Raw genomic sequence first — 18,500 nt, 5'->3', positions numbered from 1 at the left:
TCTTTATCCAGGGAATGAGACATGCGGGCCTTCAAAAGGATCTGCATATGATAAGGAGGATGACGCTAAACGAGTTGATCAAAGAAGCTCTTTAGATCTAGTGGATAACTGTGAGGCATACAAAGAAAATGACTTAAAGAGTCAAAGAGATGACACATCCTCTCAGCACAGTGTTTCACAGATAAGTGAGTCCATTGCCAAGCCAACGGCACCTATTGATCAAGAAAAGCTTATCGACGACTTGGTCAAGAGGTTGATTCCTCTTGTAAGGTCTGATTCGGAAGAGCCGAAGTGGTGTGGAATTGAGAGAAAATGGACGAACCATACGGGGGAAGAGTGCTATTATAGCATGGAAAATTCTAGGAAGAGGTATGTACAACTTGTTCCAGAAGCACCTACTCCACCTAGATACATTACGGGGAATGTGCCAGGACCAGTAGGAGTTTTAAGGCCACAGCTTGTCTTAGGACAACAACCTCCGCTGCCAGGTGCTAGAATGCCGGTAGACATGAGATACATGCCAATGATGGAAGCATCAAATAAACCAACGCCAGTACCCGCTACAATGTGGTATAGCAACCAAAGTGAGTACTACCCTTCGGAGCAACAAAATGTGAGAGAAACACATGGAGTGGTGAGGCCGGTACAACCTCCACCTCGTGGGTTTCAGTCGAAAGAAAGAAGGTATGAAATGGACGAAAAGACATTGCGATTCATTGCAAATAGCGGCTTATCTAGGTCAAAGCTTGCTTATTGCTTATAGCCAAGAGGAAATGCTAAAAGAATCTCCTCAACCAGAGACAGATTGTCACAAAAGTCGTGACAACCACTTGGTCAAACAATGTCCTCATACGGAGATCACTGAAGTAAATGCCTATTGTCTTGAGTGTGGCATCACTCACTTGATCCCCGATTGCCCGAAAAACCCAAACCAAATTAGGAAAATCACGACAAATGTATTAGGGATTGTTCAGCTCCCTAGTAGCTCAGAAAATGAAAATGTTGTACCAATTCAAGTAGTTACGAGAGCACAAGCTCAAAAGAAAGCTGATGAGAATCCAGAGACAAAGAACACGGAAAGTGACATGAGTCCAAAGACAGATGATGGACCAAAGACAGACGCACCTAGTCAAAAAACCAAGAGCAAACAAAATAGTTGGAAAGCTAGAAAGACTAGGATGAAAGCACGCAGGGAACGAGAGCAAAAATCCCTAGCTGAGAAGCTTACGAAGCTGAGGAGAAGATAAAACAACATGAGGAAAAGGAGGCACCTTCTCTTACACAGATGGTTAAACCTCTAGAAGAACCATCTACGGATGAGAAACTGAGAAGTGCTAGTTCAGGAAGATCTGTGTTGGTAGAGAAGGTTAATGAAACATTAGATGCCCTCTTGAAAGCCTATGAGGTGAGGCTCAAAAACAACCAAACCCAAGAACACAGGTGGATGACATATCCCTATGCGGAACTAGAAAAGTAAAGGTTTGAAATGTGCCAGAAAATGATTCAAACAGCCCAAGCTTTACTAGAACCACTAGTTGCCAAATCTGAGGATGTGATCCGTGTCATGCCTACACAAGTAATCCCACCAAACCAGGAACTAAAAGAGCTAGATTCTAGTCATAATCACAAACCAAACCTCAAAGACCCAGCATTAGAACCAAGGATAGTACTGAATACCACGGATAACTCTTCCGAGGGATTTCACCAAGCTATACCTGAGGATTGTAAAGAGATAGATGGTCTTGACGAATTGTGGAAACAAGTCAGAGAGTCCAATGAAGACGATGACCTAAGAAGACAAGTAGACAAGACTGGTGATGAACGAGGAGTGTTTCTACCACCAATAGAGGAATTTGAGACTGGATCTCAAATGAATCTAGACGTGCGATCGTATTGGGGCGACAAAGGATCTGTACAATCTATGGATAGCCAACCCCATTCGCTAAGAACACTACCGTCCTACATGGGAGAGTACGAGACCAAGTCAGATGTGGTTGCAGTCCCATCACAGAGACTGTCTCCCAACAAGGCCATCGATTCAAAGGGGCTAGTAGATATTCTATCTACCCCAGTCACCTGTACAATAATGTAGCCGAGTTGCTCAGAATAAGACCAAACATGTGAGCTAATGTGGGTAAATGTCTGGAGAAATTTGGTGTAAAAATCCCAATGACTCAAATCGAGGAAGGCATCAAAGAGCTTGAAATACCTCAACTAAATACTAGGCCAGTGCCATTAAACAAGATAGGCGAGTATTACGAGGGAGAAGATGGAAACACCACCCTTCCTATTGAATTCAATGGTGTAAAAACCATGGCAATCCTTGACAGTGGAGCTGGTGTGGCCATTGCAACCAAAGAGGTTTGAAAAAAATGGGGAAAACCTGCCTTGATATCCACACGAATGACCCTGCAGCTTGCAGATGGACACAAGGAAAAGCCCCTAGGACTGCTAGAAAAAGTACTTGTTACTTCTTGTGGCATTGAATATGAACACACTTTTGTTGTTGTTGACTTTGGCAAGAAGAACAACTATGACATCATTTTGGGAAGACCATTCATGCGACAATTGAAAATGGTCCAAGATTGAGGTTATGACCATATATACCTGAGACATATGGAAACCATAACAAAGATAAACTTGAGGGACCATAGCTATAGGGATGTGACGAGAACACCGGTAGAGGAGTTTGATTCCGCCACACTGGCAGGATCAGAACTTCCAGCTTGGTTAGGTAAGCCTAAAGAACTGTGGATGTGTGGAGCTTCACAATGTGGTAGCTTGAAACGTAAGGAATGTATCCTAGAGCGAGTTATAGAGGATAGGAACTATATCCCAGAACCATTTCCTGAAGAAGAGTTAGAGCCTTTTGGATGGGAACACATCTTGGCTACTCTCGACGTGTGCGCCGTGGAGGATGCTCCCACAACAAAGTTTTGTGATGAAAATGGCTATGATGTCGTTCCTTATTTTGCAGTGAGTGTAATCCAGGAAAACGAAGAGATCTAGACATCAACAAGCTCTCAAAATAAGGAGCAAACAAAGAAATGTGGAGAATCAAAAGATGAAGAAGACGACGAGTTCTATGACTCTGTAGAACACTTCGAGCTTCAAGAAGATCAACGACCCGGGAATCAATGTCATCGCTACACGAATAAGTGCATCAAAAGTGGATTCCAAAGTCCTCAGTGAAGACACAGCCACCACAAGCATCCTCATACATGGCTCCTAATAAGGATGCAAAGACTCAGCTAGGAGGAATACGACCAGAGCAACGAGCTAACGATGCTCTAATCAATGGGCTAGAAAAGTCCTCCAAGAAACTACCACCCAAGAGCAAACAGACAGTAACTTTCCACTACCAATCAAAAAATCAAGGGAAAATAGAAGAAGTCAACCTTGCTAAGGATAGTAGCGATAGTGATGAATCTTACGACATCCCCTATCATCAACTCAGGCCATCACTATCACCAACCCCTTCAGAAACAACCATGACAGGTCAAAAGAACAGGACAACAAGTCAAAGCCAAAAAGCTCGACAAATCTGGATACCAAAAAGCCAGATCGGCCAAAAACAGATATGGATCAAGAAGACAAAGATCTCTAATGAAAAATCACAAGATCGAACACGAAAACAAAAACAAGGAAAGCGTGCACAAACGGGTAATAATATCACAAAATTGCAAGCTTTCACAACTCAGGTTTGGGCTCCAAAGAAGTTGATTCAAGCACAAAAAAGTCAGGAATTCATTTGGATTCCAAAACAACCACAGTATCAACTTTCAAAGCCTGAATCCCGTCCCCAACCAAGCTTACAAGGGCTGAAGCAAAGACCACTGTTGACTCACACAACAAAAAGGTGGATCCCAAAGAAGTCTCTTCAAACACAAACGAAGCACGGGCAAGTATGGGTTCCCAAATGAGAGCCAGAAACAAAACAACCAATAGTCGCAAAGAAATGGGTCCCAAAGAAGAACAACAAAACTGTTGTCAGTGCATCGCCGCTCGAATTCTTACAATTCTTCCTACGATTACAGTACAGTTAGAAGAGAGCAAGTCGCTTCAATCAAGCAACAATACAGGAGCTTCAAAGACCATTACATTGCTTAGAATAGGAAGCCTCGCCAACAAATGCCAATAAGCAAATTGCTTATACCCACATCTTGCTCAACATAAATCTTTTCCATGCATTGACTGTGTATGCATAATAGGGCTACATTACAAGGCCTGCATAGGCACAACTTTTAATTGCCCAAGCACAACACATACCCTTTGCGATACCGTGTCGTAAAGGATGACTCCAAATAGGAAGGGGGGAGGCATTATGAATGCGGACCTAACATTATGACTATTAGAGGGCAATGTTTTGTGAGATGCATTGAATTTTTGCGTTTTATTGTGATAATTTTTTGATGAAATTTAGAGTATATGCCCTCATAGTAGTGTTACAGAGGAGATGGGGACAAAATCCATATATGAGCCCCTAGGGACATGTGTATAGTGTACATAGCATTTAGATTTCTATTTGAATGATTTTTCTTTTGTTGAGTTGTTTTGAGATTTTCTTTGTTTATTATTAAGAAAAAATAAAAAAATCCATAATCCACATGAAGAAAAAACTGATGAGAGGCATGAGCACTACAAAGAGAAGAAGGTACAGTAAAACGATGAAACTTCACGAAGTATGTCTCAGCATCCACTACAACAGCCGAAGAACTTGTCACAAAGCAGTGTCAACATGCAACCGACAAGTCATACAAGTCAGAGTCGAGTAGCTAAGCTACAAAATGAGTGAGGTGTTAGTCCCAAAGCTTCAAGTAATATTCTCTGTGGTCTAAGCGTCTTAGCTATTCTAGGTACTGCTCAAGCTGGAAGAGTTGAGCATATTTACGTTGTGTCGCTCATGCTGGTATAGGTGAGCAAAAGAGTCGAAGTCTAAGTACTTAAGTCTGGTGAAGTGAAGGAGAAGGTCCAAAAGACACTCACGTACTGAGCACAGTGAGATACGAGTAGAGAAACTTCTACATCGACAACCCTTCTTGGAAAGGTGGAAGCTATTTAGACATCTTTTGATGTCACATGTGCTACATTTATTCCTTGAAACACCCATCATCTCTTTCTTTCACATTGCATGCTTTTGTTGACAAATTTCTCATATGCATATAGAGTGTCCCATAATTGGCACTTGCATCAGGCACTATTTCCGTGTTTGACCCAAGCACTCACCTTTCATGAACATGTACTTCACGTTCAACTGCTCAACTCCCAATAAGAGCGTATACCAAAGGCATTTTTTCCCACCGGGTTTTTTCCCTTTGGTCATCCAGGTTTTAGACCCTAATCTAAAGACACCTATCACCATCCTCTTGTACATATTCCTTCTACATCAACAATAAGGAAATGCTACTCAAATCAATTGACAAATGAATTGGAGCACCAATTTCAGATCATAGCATACTTCTCGTAAATGGCGAGTCGAAGAATGCCCTACAATGACAAAGCTGCAGACAACACTAACAACATGATTGCACAGGAACAAAGAAGTCCCCAATGAAGAAGACCAGACATAAAAGTAATCAGAGGATCCAAAAGATGAATGGTTATGCTGATAGATGTCCGCTCTAATGGATCATAGTTCTTGTTGTGGTTTGACAAAGTTACAAGCAGTGCAACAGATGAAGCCAAAACGATAGCAAAGACCACATCGCCATTGACAATCAGGTCATGTTGGGGACGACATGAACGGAGAAGGGGGGAGTGTTGACCGCTGGGTCAACAACACAACATAACTCAAGTTTCGTACCAAAGTCTTATCTTTTGCGAGTTATGAAATGCTGCGGATTATGGCTATAAACGTCATTTGTAATGAGTAGTTATTCTAGTTTCAGAAGTCGGGGTGCAATGGCACTTCCAGATTGTAAATACAAAGCCATTTGACCCTTTCAACCCCATTTTTGGTTAAACCTAAGGTATATAAGGTACCTAGGTCATTTTGTAAAGAAGACTTTTTTTTCATAATCAAAACTTTAGCGCTGCCGTCTACTGTGTGTGAGAGAGAAAGAGAGTGAGTGTGAGCTTTATCCTCTCGCTACGCCCGGATCGCTCAACACATTGGAGATCCGACTGCACCATTGCTGTAGGCTCGAGGAGAGCTACGCGACAACGCCAAGCATTCCACACGAGACGAAGCGCACATGTCGACGCATCTACGAGCTATTTGTGGCCGTAAGTGAATCAAACGATGTCTTTTTTCTGCGTGCTAGTAATCTAAGAATCGTGGCGACATAAGCTACACATAGGTACTCATAAATTTTAGTTTCGGGCACTTTCAAAATTCTGCTATGTTATTCTACGCGTTTTCCGTAGACGGGTTTAGAGTGAGGGTTTTGGGTGTAGAAGCATAGGGACAGGTGTATCCTAGTGAGGGGATGGTGTTCCTTAAGTTTCATACGAATCTGGCATGATTAGGTGAGTTACCTTCCGTATGTGTGTATGCGGCTAGGTGGTGTAGTTGAGAGCAGTGAGGTTCTTGATTGTGGTTTAGTTGGCGTTCCAGAGTGTTGTATGTGTAGGATGGTCTCAGCTTGACAAGCTAAAGAGATTTCCTCCATGTGCCTATCATGTCATCTGTGTCCTCGATTGACATTATGTTGATCTAGGTAGTGTTTGCATGCACTTCATGGGTGTGTGAGTCTCCCCTCCAACAAAGGTAATATGGACCCTTCTAGATTCTTAGGCCAATCAATGAGATGGCCTATCAACTGAAGTTGCCCAATCATTGGCTCATACACAATGCTTTCCATGTGAGCCTATTAAAGCCTTACAAAGGAGATCCACCTCAAGAACCAACTATTGAAGACCCACTGGAGATCGAGGACCAAGAGGAGGTGCTGCAGCCCGAGTCCATTCTCCGAAATGAAGACAAGGTACTAAGAGGCGGTAAGACTATCCGACGATATCTTATTAGTTTAAGAATTATCCTTTTGAAGATGCTAGATGGATGCAAGACACACAATTAAAGGATAACCTAAACCTTGTCAATGCTTACAATGCTTCCCAAGAGTAAGCAAATGTACAAAATGTTAAAAATGAACAAAGTTTTTGTCTTACAAGACTCTCTTTTTCTTTATTGTGCACAAAAATTAAGTAGTATGCATGCTTAGATCAAGTTTGCGGAGATGACGTCTCCCAAACACCAAGTAGAGCTTGTCACTCTACTATGGAAGACTGATAGGACTAATGTGCAGACATGCTTGCGGCAGCCTCAGGCTCTCAAGCGCCAAATGGACTAGTCATCCATTGTGGAATGATGTCGTAGGGTAACATAGAGATCCTCTACCCGCTAAGAAAAGGACTCATGAATATGCTTTATCTTCTCTACACCATAGTCGAGGACGACTATGATTTCAAGAGAGAGGTAATGTCATAATAATCAATATCTAATTCTCCTAAATGATTTTCTCATGTTAAACTGATCATTTAATATGGGGAAGTGCCAGGGGAGAAAAAGCTAGAATATTGGTTAAGCTAGCAGACCGGCCACAGTAGGGATCCAAAGGAGGAAAAATAGGGATCCAAAGGGGGGGCCATCTGCAAAAGAGCCATGTGAAACAATGGGCTAAAAAGACCCTAAGGTTCAACCCATTAAGACTTCCAAAATGCTAAGGTTCCAAAATTCAAAGGTTATGTCCAAAGGTCAACCTTAAGGAATTGGATGCTTTGTGTGTGACCAAAAAAGTCTTTGCATATCCCTACATAGGAGGGGGCGAGCCTAGCAAGTAGGGGATGAGAGAGAAAGCCACACACACACACACACACACAAGCCCCCTTTACACAAAGGGAATGAGGGACACATGTCAGCTCCCTAGCCCAGATGCCCACAAGGTGTACCCAATTCCTATTGGATGGCCTTGGAGGTGGACCAATGAGAATTAGGCTAGAGTAAATCTAGTTTAATTAATTTAAAAAACACTTAATAAAAGAACCAATGAAAATTAAGTCTCTTAGATGACTATTGGACAGTCTCCCAAGGGATCCAATGAGCATTCAGTAGCCCAATGGCTTGCCTGATTCCTATTGGCCAGGAGGCAAAGGGGTCCAATGAGAGTTTAGTTGAATTATTAAATTACCTAAAGCTCTCACAAAAGGGGAAAGGGGGATACATGTCAGAAGGCTATCACTTATGCTGCTTAATAGTCATTGGCTTGACTTGGGGGGATCCAGTGAGGGTAGAGCAAGAGCAAAATAGCAAGAGGGCTCACCCAAGAGAGAGAGGGGGCTGATTTTTGCAAGGCATTATCACACACACACACACTCACACACAGTCTATGTGTGAAGTAAAGAAGACTATCTCTTCCCAAGATTTAATGGAGAGCTCATCACCTACTCCAAGCTTGTGAGATAGAAGCCTACATTGACACACTCTTGGCATGTGGATGCAAATCCAACCAAGAGCCAAGCTTCAATGCATGCTCATCTCCTCTACCAAGCTAATTACTAAGCTAAGCTATGCTAATATAAGTGATTATGTGAGGAGATGCACATCTTTCTCGTAAGATACTCCTTGTTCCTCTCAATCTACTCTCATACCCTGCTAGCTCTCACCATCTTCGAAGGTGTGTGAGGTCTTGGGTCTGAGAATGGGGATAATTAAAGTTGTGTTTGCTAAGTGTTTTGCTTAGTGCATGAAGCTTTCATCTTCATTGCACTAGCTAGTCTTGAAGGAACACAAAGAATCATATTGTACAATGTCTCTCTTGATGGGAGAAACCATAATACAAAGCCTTTTGGAGGGGGGACCGGCTCCATGCAAATCCGGTCCTCAACTGTTGTCAATAGATTAATTTCTCTCTCTTTTGAAAGTATTGTTGATGCTATCTAACTAGGTGTTATGCTTTTTGTTGCTCTCTCCACCCAAGCACTCTTGTAATTCTCATTAGGAATCTATTCTAATGAAATGCTCACTATGTTCATGCTAAATTCTGCTACACATAAGTTTTTTAGGCCATTAAATGTTACAAGACACCTTTCATTTCACATCTTGCCAGGTCTTTACTTCTCTTGCATTCTATTGCTTTAGAATGTTAAAGTGAAGCTTCACCTTTGCATAATTCTAGTAAATTCTATAGATACATTCTACACACATACACACACATTGATGATTTTTTTTCATTTCACATTTTATTTCACAGCCTCACATGGCTTAACTTTTCTTGCATTCTATAAATTAATTCTAATCAATATTCGAGAAAGTATTTTTTATTAAATGACCGTTGGCCAAATTTCCTCCTCATCACAAAGAAACGAAACGAAAATGCTATCATAAATTTGCAAGATTTTTGAACTATTTTCTCACATATTTCATCGCTTTTCTTCCCTTTACCATGATTTGCAACCGGTTAGTCTCGATTTTCAACAGGATCAAGACTAAGGTGAGGCAATCCTTTCCGGAACACCGATTTCAATTAAATTCGACCTTGAAGACTTTAACACTTTCTTATTTTTGGCCTCTGAAGTCCTTAGCATCCATATGGATGAAGGTCGCCCAATTTTTGGTGCTTTACAAGTGTCCCTCAAAAAGTCTTGAAAGCATTGAAGAGAAAGCCTTTCACATGATCTTTCCCAATGCTACATTTACTTTGTTTTGGAAAGGATGCAACAAATGATTTGAAGTTTAAACATAATAATTTTTTAAAAACTTTTGATTTTTTTAAACCACAAATCACTTTAAACTTAAGAAGCCCAATTTTTGGTGCGTGACAAGTGTCCCTCAAAAAGTCTTGAAAGCATTGAAGAGAAATTCTTTAAATGTAGCCATACTTGTTGTACAGTCAGATATGGAGTGGAAGAGAATGACACGATTGCCTCAGAGAGAGAGAGAGAAAGCGAGAGAGAGAGAGAGAGAGAGAGAGAGAGAGAGAGAGAGAGAGAGAGATCATGGTGCCGTCACTCGCCTGTGTGCGTGGTTGTATGTGAGAGAATAAAAGTTTTTCTCCAAACACTGTTGTGCCCTCAACCGGCATTTTTGAGATTGAAACGGGCACACTATTAAGATGAGGCACAATTCCCCACGAGCGTTGATTTTTGGAAATCCTTCCTCCAAGTGCTTGGGAAAAATCATCTCCTCGAGCGTGCAAACTTCTTCTCGCTGAGTTTGTCAAGAGGAAATTGTAGGCTCATCCTTTCGCTGTTTCTGTGGTGTTCAACGCATGAGCATGGTGAAAACCCTAGACCACCAACACACACTCTTGGATCTAACTCAACTTGCACCTCAAATTGCACAGTCTATGGATAAGAAGAGTATGAATGGATAAAGTGGGGGTACCCTTTCTAATTGGTGTACCTTTGTCCACTAGTTCATTAATGACTTTGAATTGATGTTCTCTTGCATGTGTCTGAATATGTGTCAAATCCATTTAATAGATCTGATAGTAGGTTAGCCTTAAGACTTAGTAAACGTTGAGAAAGAGAAGGGAGGATTGTAGTATATAAGTAGTATTGCTACTGCAAAAATTAGTTCAAGACTATCCCTCTCCCTTATTGATCCTAAGATCCGTGTGACTGTGTGAAGTATTATTTCTATGAACTTATTTATCCTCTAGCTAAAGAATGTTCTTTTTTCCTTGCTTCTTTTGAACAAGTCAAGTAATAGTTGCGTGAACATTATTTACCATCCTCTCTTAATATGGTTGCCTCTTCCTCCTCACGATATCTACTCGATGGACATTATGTTGGCTACGATGACAATGCAGAACCTATGTGCGATGAATCTAGTGACGTTCGCTCGATGGAGTTTGAAGATGGTGACTCAATGGCTTGATACCTTATAGAAAATACCTGAAGTATGCTTGGCAACAATAATGCAATTTTGCTTTATATTTTTTCAGAGTTAAACAAGATAGTGCACTGTGATACAACTATGTCATTCTTGGAACACGATAGTAGCCTCATTCTTGATCATGTGTCTCCACTCCGCACGAGGAGCACTTCGAGTCTAACTAAGCTTGGTGTTGGGGCCAAATCGCTCAAACGTGTGAATCATGTTGGAATTAGGGTTGCAGAGAAACGCACACATCTTGGAAAAGACGAAGGAAACTCAAGGCACAGAGTAGAGAGTGTGTTACTTAGTGTGCAATGGAAAGATAGATAGCCCTAGAGTGATGGGTGTATATAGAATGCACATGAGAAAAAACCTCCTAAAGAGGGGAAAAATGCCCCGACGGTCCTAGTGTCTTCACACACATCACTACCACATGTATATGGTAACAAATCCCCCTTGGAGTGATGCGGTGAACGAGAGCTGGCACATGAGTAAAGAGAAGTGCCATGCCCTGAGAACATGATCAGTCCAAAAAGGGGAGTAAGCCTAAATCTTTGTAGAAATCTTCGAGCTTCTCACGAGACAATGCCTTTGTGAAAAGATCTGCAAGGTTGTCCTGTGTTGGCACATAAGCCAAGTTGATCTCTCCTGTTGAGAGCGTCTCTTTGACATAGCGGTAATGCACCTCAATGTGATTTGTGTGAGCATGAAAAATTGGGTTCCTCGCAACTGCCAATGCGCATTGACTGTCACTGTAGATAGTGTTGGCAGTGTCCAGTTCAACACCCAAATAAGCCATAAGGCATCTGAGCCATACACACTCAATCGTAGCTGTGAAGACTGCCTTGTACTCAGGCCTCACAACTAGAAGTGGCCACAGTAGGTTGATTCTTTCTCAAACATGATATACATGAACTTCCAAGCATGAAACAAAAACCACTTGTGGACACTCGCATGTCAAAATAACCAGCCCAATCTGAGTCCAAAAAAGCATGTAAGTCTGGTGGCAATGATCCCCCCTTGGGATAAAACAATCCAAGATGTAAAGTGCCACTAAGGTAGCGATAAATTCTCTTGACAGTGTGCCAATGCTTAGACCCTGGGCTATGCATAAATCTGATGACCTGTGAGACTGCAAACTAAATATCCGGCCTCGTGTTGCATACATAAATGAGGCAGCCAACAATAGTTTGGTAAAGAGTGACATTAGCAGGATCACTAGCATCATGTAGACTTAACTTCAAACCTGTTTCCATGGGACTGGAAATAGGTTTGCAATCCTCAAGTCCAAACTTACATAGCAATGTTTCTATGTCTCTCATTTGGTCCAGTGATCAACAAATCATCTACATAAAGAACCACAATGAGAAGTGCATCACCCTCACGCTTTACATACACTCGCTTTACATACAATGTGCTTTCTGTTGCACTGTTACGAAAGCCTTGTTTGACCAAATGAGTGTCAGCCTTCTCATACCAAGCACGAGGAGATTGCTTCAACCCATACAAAGCCTTCTTACATCTGCACTTTTTGTCCTCTTGTCCTTTCTTGACAAAACCGTGAGGCTGTGTTGCATAAACTTCCTCAAATATGTCACTATTCAAGAAAGCAGTAACAATGTCTGATTAATGTACATCCCAACCAAAATAAGCTACCAATGCACATAGAAAATGCACAGTAGTCATACGACAAGTGGGAGCAAAAGTCTCTTCATAATCTATGTCTTTTTCCTATGCATAACCCTTTGCAACAAGTCGAGCCTTATGGCGATCGATCTCACCATCCGGCTTGCGTTTCAAGTTGTAAACCCACTTTGTACCAATGGCCTTTTTGCTAGGAGGAAAATCACATAAAGTCCATGTGTCATTTTCTATAAGTGCATCATATTCTGATTGCATGGCAGCAATCCAATTTTTTGAATTCTGTGCTTCATCAAAAGACAGAGGTTCCTCATGTAGGCTAGACACAGCCAAAGCATAACAATCTGATGCATAAGATGCATGGTGAGAGCCTGAACGAGTACAACTAGACAAAGGTGCATCCAATTTACTGTCACACAATGTATGCACCAGCCATTTTGGCATACCTCTAGCCTACTCATCTTCAGCCCTTTCCTCATCAAGTACATCATGTACATCTGCATCAGTAATAATAGGCTCATCTATAACATTTTTGGAAACCCCCATAGGCTATACATTTACCTCGTTGGAATTTACATTCAAACTTCCACCACTGAAAAGAGCCAACAAAGTGTCATAAATGTCCTGTGAGCTTACATTACTGTCTTTAGTACATGACAGCAAGGGCCAAACAGAATCTTCCACAAACACTACATCCCGTGAAACCAGAATATGATTTGTTTGTGGATGATACAACCTGTAACCTTTGCTTTTAGCACTATAACAAAAAAATAAAATTTGACAGCCCTATCATCCCATTTTCTGTGCTGTGTTTGTGGCACCAAAGCATATGTTAAACAGCCAAAAATACGCATGTTCTCAATAGAAGGCTTTGTATAATGCCATGCTTCATATGGAGTAATAGACTGCAAAGCTTTTGTAGGACACTTGTTAAGTACATAAGTGGCACACATGATGGCCTCAAGCCAAAAAGAATGCGGCAAAGCTTGACTTTTGACCATACATCGTGCCTTTTCCATAAGTGACCCATTTTTCCTCTCAGCAACACCATTTTGCTAAGGCATATAAGGCACTGTACATTGGTGTTTTATCCGAAAACTAGCCAGAAATGCATTAAATTCATGAGACATATACTTCCCCCCTCGATCGGAACGGAGGGTGCCCATAGTACAATTCGAGACATTTTTAGCCATAGCCAGAAACTATTTGAAGCACATAAAAAGTTCGGACTTCGCTTTAAGCGGAGATACCCATGCATGCCTGGAGTAATAATCAATGAAAGTCACGAAGTAAAGGTAATTGCCCAAGGACGGAGTTTGCTTGGGCCCACAAACATCACTATGCACAAGCTGCAACCTGCATGTGGCCCTAACTAAACCATCCTTTGGAAACTTTGAACGCTGCATATTACCCAAAATACAGCCTTCACAAACATGTTTGACAGGTGCTTCAAGAGGTGGCAAAAAAGCAACCATATCAGATTTCTGCAAACGCAGCAAATTGGCAAATTCAGATGACCAAAACGTGCATGCCAAAGTTTTGCATCTGAAATAGCCCTTGAATCTGCAATTGCATTTGCAAAATTTTGTCTACACTTGTCATACAAAGTGAGCTTATACAGCCCACAGTACAAAAGGCTAGATGCAACAATTTCATCACCAAAACTGAGATCATGAACTGTACATCTGTCATCCACATATTTGACTACAAGTCCAAGTTAGCAAGTGCGGATACAGACAAAAGATTCTTGTTGATCCCAGGTACATAAAGTACATCAACAAGTGTGAAAGAAATGCCATTTGTAGCAGTAAGCACAATCTTTCCAACTCCCTGAACAAGATAAGAGGCATTGTTGGCACAAGTGACTGAATTCCCATGAGGGACAGAGTCAAGAGAGGTGAACAATTCACGATGTGAGGTAATGTGCTTTGTAGCATCACTATCGAAATACCACACATGTGCATATGCAGCAACCAACATGCATGCATCATGGACGTCAAGATTGTAAGTGCACTCTGCACTAAAAGCCCATTCTGCATCAACATCAGCATCACAGTCTCTTCTCACAGAAGACTTAACAATGGCTGCATTTGTAGTGGAACCAGCATCTGCAGTGGAACCACCCTCTTTCTTCTTAGCCTCTTTGGCCTTCAACTTAAAACACTGCTTGATCAAGTGTTCATTAGCTTTACATTAATGGCAATGCATCTTCTTTTTGTCCTTATCACTAGAATTTTCAGACAAATTTCTGCCAGCAGAAGCATTAGGAAAAGAATTTTTTCCACTCACAGCAGAACCATAAGAAGTGGCTGCATTGCTGCTACCACCCTTTCTTTGAGAAGCAATAAAAGCCTGTTCAATTGCACACTGCCTAGTCCTGTTTGTGCATAATGCATCAAACTTGAAACCTTCAAGATACCCTTGGGTCATAAGTCTCCAAGTACTAGCAAAAGTCTGGTAAGAATCAGGTAAGGCGTCAAGAACAGTCTACACAAGGGAACTGTTTGAAATGACTTCACCTGCAAAAATAAGTTGCTCATTGATATCTTTGACACCAGCAAGGAAAGTGTGCATATCATCTTCCTCCTGCGTAATCTTTGATTCCAACTCTTTACGCAGCAAATCAATTTTAGCCTCATTGCGGCTTGCATAAAGACCTTCTAGAATATCCCAAGCCTGTTTTGCTGATTTCACTGAACTAATGTGAGGAGTAATGGTGCGCTTCATAGACAACACAATCAATGCATGAGCTTGCGCATCCTTTACATCCCAACGAGCTTTGTTCTATCGTAGGAAAACCAACTCTAATAGCAGCAATTCTTGCAGCAAGACCTGCAACATCCTCAATATCGCCTACATCCTTAGAACCAGGACGTACATCAATGCCCTGCACAATATTCTAGACACCCTTTGATACAAGAACATGTTGCATCATGTAAACCCACATAGGGTAATTGTCCCCATCCAACCTGTCCTCAGCAAACATCAAACATCTTGAACACATCTGTGTTGTTGTCAGCCATGGAAAAATGTCTGCACCTGATGTGAAAACTGCCCGAAACGAGGAGAAACTGAGTGAGACTAGCACGTGCTATATAGCACAACCCATAGTAGACTGTATAGGACCTGTTATGCAGAAAATGGCATTGACAGAAATTCTGCACAAAATGATGAAATTGCCTGTGCAGACCTGCTTGTAGTGAAAACGGAGGCCGAAATGAGTCCAAATCAGAAATTTGAGCAGATCGAGCTCTATGAGTCTCCCAAAAGTTTTTGTCGACCTGCGAACGCTCGCCAAAGCTCACAAAAAATTGGAGAAAGTGAGTAGGCGTGTGCTGGAGCTACTGGTGACTAAGCCCGGGAGGAAGGCACCTGCTCTGATACTAATTGTTGGAATTAGGGTTGCACATCTTGAACACATCTGTGTTGTTGTCAGCCATGGAAAATGTTTGCACCTGATGTGAAAACTGCCCGAAAACTGAGTGAGACTAGCACGTGCTATATAGCAAAACCCATAGTAGACTGTATAGGACCTGTTATGCAGAAAATGGCATTGACAGAAATTCTGCACAAAATGATGAAATTGCCTGTGCAGACCTGCTTGTAGTGGAAACGGAGGCCGAAATGAGCCCAAACCAGAAATCTGAACAGATCGAGCTCTACGAGTCTCCCAAAAAAATTTGTCGAACTGCGAACGCTCGCCAAAGCTCACAAAAAATTGAAGAAAGTGAGCAGGCATGTGTTGAAGATGATGAAATAGGAAACAGAAGGAAGACAGCAACTCAGAGTAGGAAGAAGATGGAGAAGGAGAAGACACAGAGCTTGTGTACGAGATCTCTGTAGTCTCTCTCTGTATTGGAATAATAATAGAGTATACAAACTCAGAGCTACAAAGCTTATATGAAACCCTAAGAGATAAGGTGTCCTTTCACACCGGATGTCCAAGGGGAAAAACCCAGTGGGAGAAAAGTGCCCCTGGTGAAGCGCGTATACACACTAACACTACTACATGTCTACAAATCCCCCCTGTAGTGATAGTGTGAATCCGTACAAGGTAGCAGATCATCATGTGTATGAGAGTAAGCCCAAAACTTTTCGGAAAGCTTCAAACTTTTCTCGTGATAACGCCTTCGTAAATAGATCTGCAATGTTATCCTGTGTAGGACAGTAAGTTAGTGTGATCTCCCCTGCATGTAGCCTTTCCCTGACATAGTGGTAGTGAACCTCTATGTGCTTTGTTCTTGCATGAAATACTGGATTCCTTGCAACTGCCATAGCACTCTGACTGTCAGTGAAAATGGTAGTGGGTGCCTGTTGACACTTACAAAGATCTGCCAATAACCTGCGTATCCATACACAATCAACTGTTGCCGTGAAAGCTGCCCTGTACTTAGCTTCACAAGTTGATGTAGCCACTGTGGGTTGCTTCTTGCTTAGCCAAGATATACATGCATTTCCCAAGAAAAAACAATTGCCACTTGTGGAATGTCGTGTGTCAAAATCACCAGCCCAATCTGAATCGCTGTAACCAAGAAGCTGCATAGAACTGTGCTTTCCATACATATCCCCCCTTGGAAAGAACATGGCAAGATTAGGGGTACCTGAAAGGTAACGAAGTATGCGCTTCACAGCTTGCCAATGATGCATACCTGGGCTGTGCATAAATCTGCTTGCTTGTGAAACCCCAAATTGAATGTCTGGACGAGTGTTGCCTGCCAAATATATCAAGCAACCAACCGCTGCTGCATAAGTATGTACATCAAAAGTTTCTCCAGCATCATGCATGCTCAACTTTGATCCAGTTTCTACGGGTGTAGAGATTGGCTTACAATTTTGCATACCAAACTTGTCCAAAATTTTATGCAAATATTTTGCCTGCAACATGTATATGCCATCCTCTGATTGCACAAACTGAATACCCAAGTAATAATGTAGCAAACCAAGATCAGACATCTCAAAGGTTTTTCTCAAAGCATCTTTAAACGCTTCAATTTCATATGCACTATTTCCTGTAAGAAGCATATCATCCACATAAAGTGTTAGCATAATGAGAACTCCATCTCTCTTTTTGACATACAAAGTACTTTCTGTTGGACTATTCTGAAATCCCTGGCCAATCAAATAAGTATGTATCTTCTCATACCATGCTCTTGGAGCCTGTTTGAGACCATACAAAGCTTTACGCAATCTACATACCTTTTGCTCTTGACCCTTTACAACAAAACCACTTGGTTGACTTACATAAACTTCTTCCTGCAAATCACCATTCAAAAAAGCAGTTTTGATATCCAACTGATGCACTTTCCAACAATGATGAGCAGCAATTGCAACTAGTGATCTAACTGTGGACGCACGAGAAGTAGGAGCAAAGGTTTCATCATAATCTATGCCTTTCTGTTGCGCATAGCCTTTTGCCACAAGCCTTGCTTTGTACCTGTCAACAGTACCATCTTGTTTCCTTTTTACCTTAAAAACCCACTTTGTACCAATAGGCTTTTTACCTGTAGGCAAGTCCACTAGATCCCATGTATGATTCTTATGAATAGAATCAATTTCTTGCTGCATAGCATCTTTCCACTGAACACACTCTAAAGCTTGTTCAAATGAATCAGGCTCATCTGCATCACAAAGAGTGCTAAAGCAAGCCAAATCTACTTGCTCTCTGCCAAAAGTAGTACCAGCACGTGTTTTTCGTGGCAACGGTGCATCCAACTTGCTATCCTGCAAAGTTTTCTGAACCCATTTAGGCAAGGTTCTTTCTTCCCTGAGAACTTCTTGCTCTTCACGCACAATTTCCTCTACATCATGAGGTGTCACATGCTGATCAAAAGATTGATCAAGATTATCAACCTGTTGTGATTCTTGATTCTCCACAAAAGAAGGAAGCAAACCTTCAAATACATCATGTGTCTGCATATGAGGTACATCAAAAGCAACCATAGGTTGAGCAGTAGTTTCTGCAAAAATTACATCACGACTTTCAAAAATCTTGTTTGTAGCAGGATTGTAAAGTCTATAACCTTTACTTCCACTACTGTAC

Source organism: Adiantum capillus-veneris, chromosome 25, assembly GCF_014529385.1.
Source record: "Adiantum capillus-veneris isolate H3 chromosome 25, ASM1452938v2, whole genome shotgun sequence".
Lineage (NCBI taxonomy): Eukaryota > Viridiplantae > Streptophyta > Polypodiopsida > Polypodiales > Pteridaceae > Adiantum > Adiantum capillus-veneris.
This window is presented reverse-complemented; position numbering follows the sequence as displayed.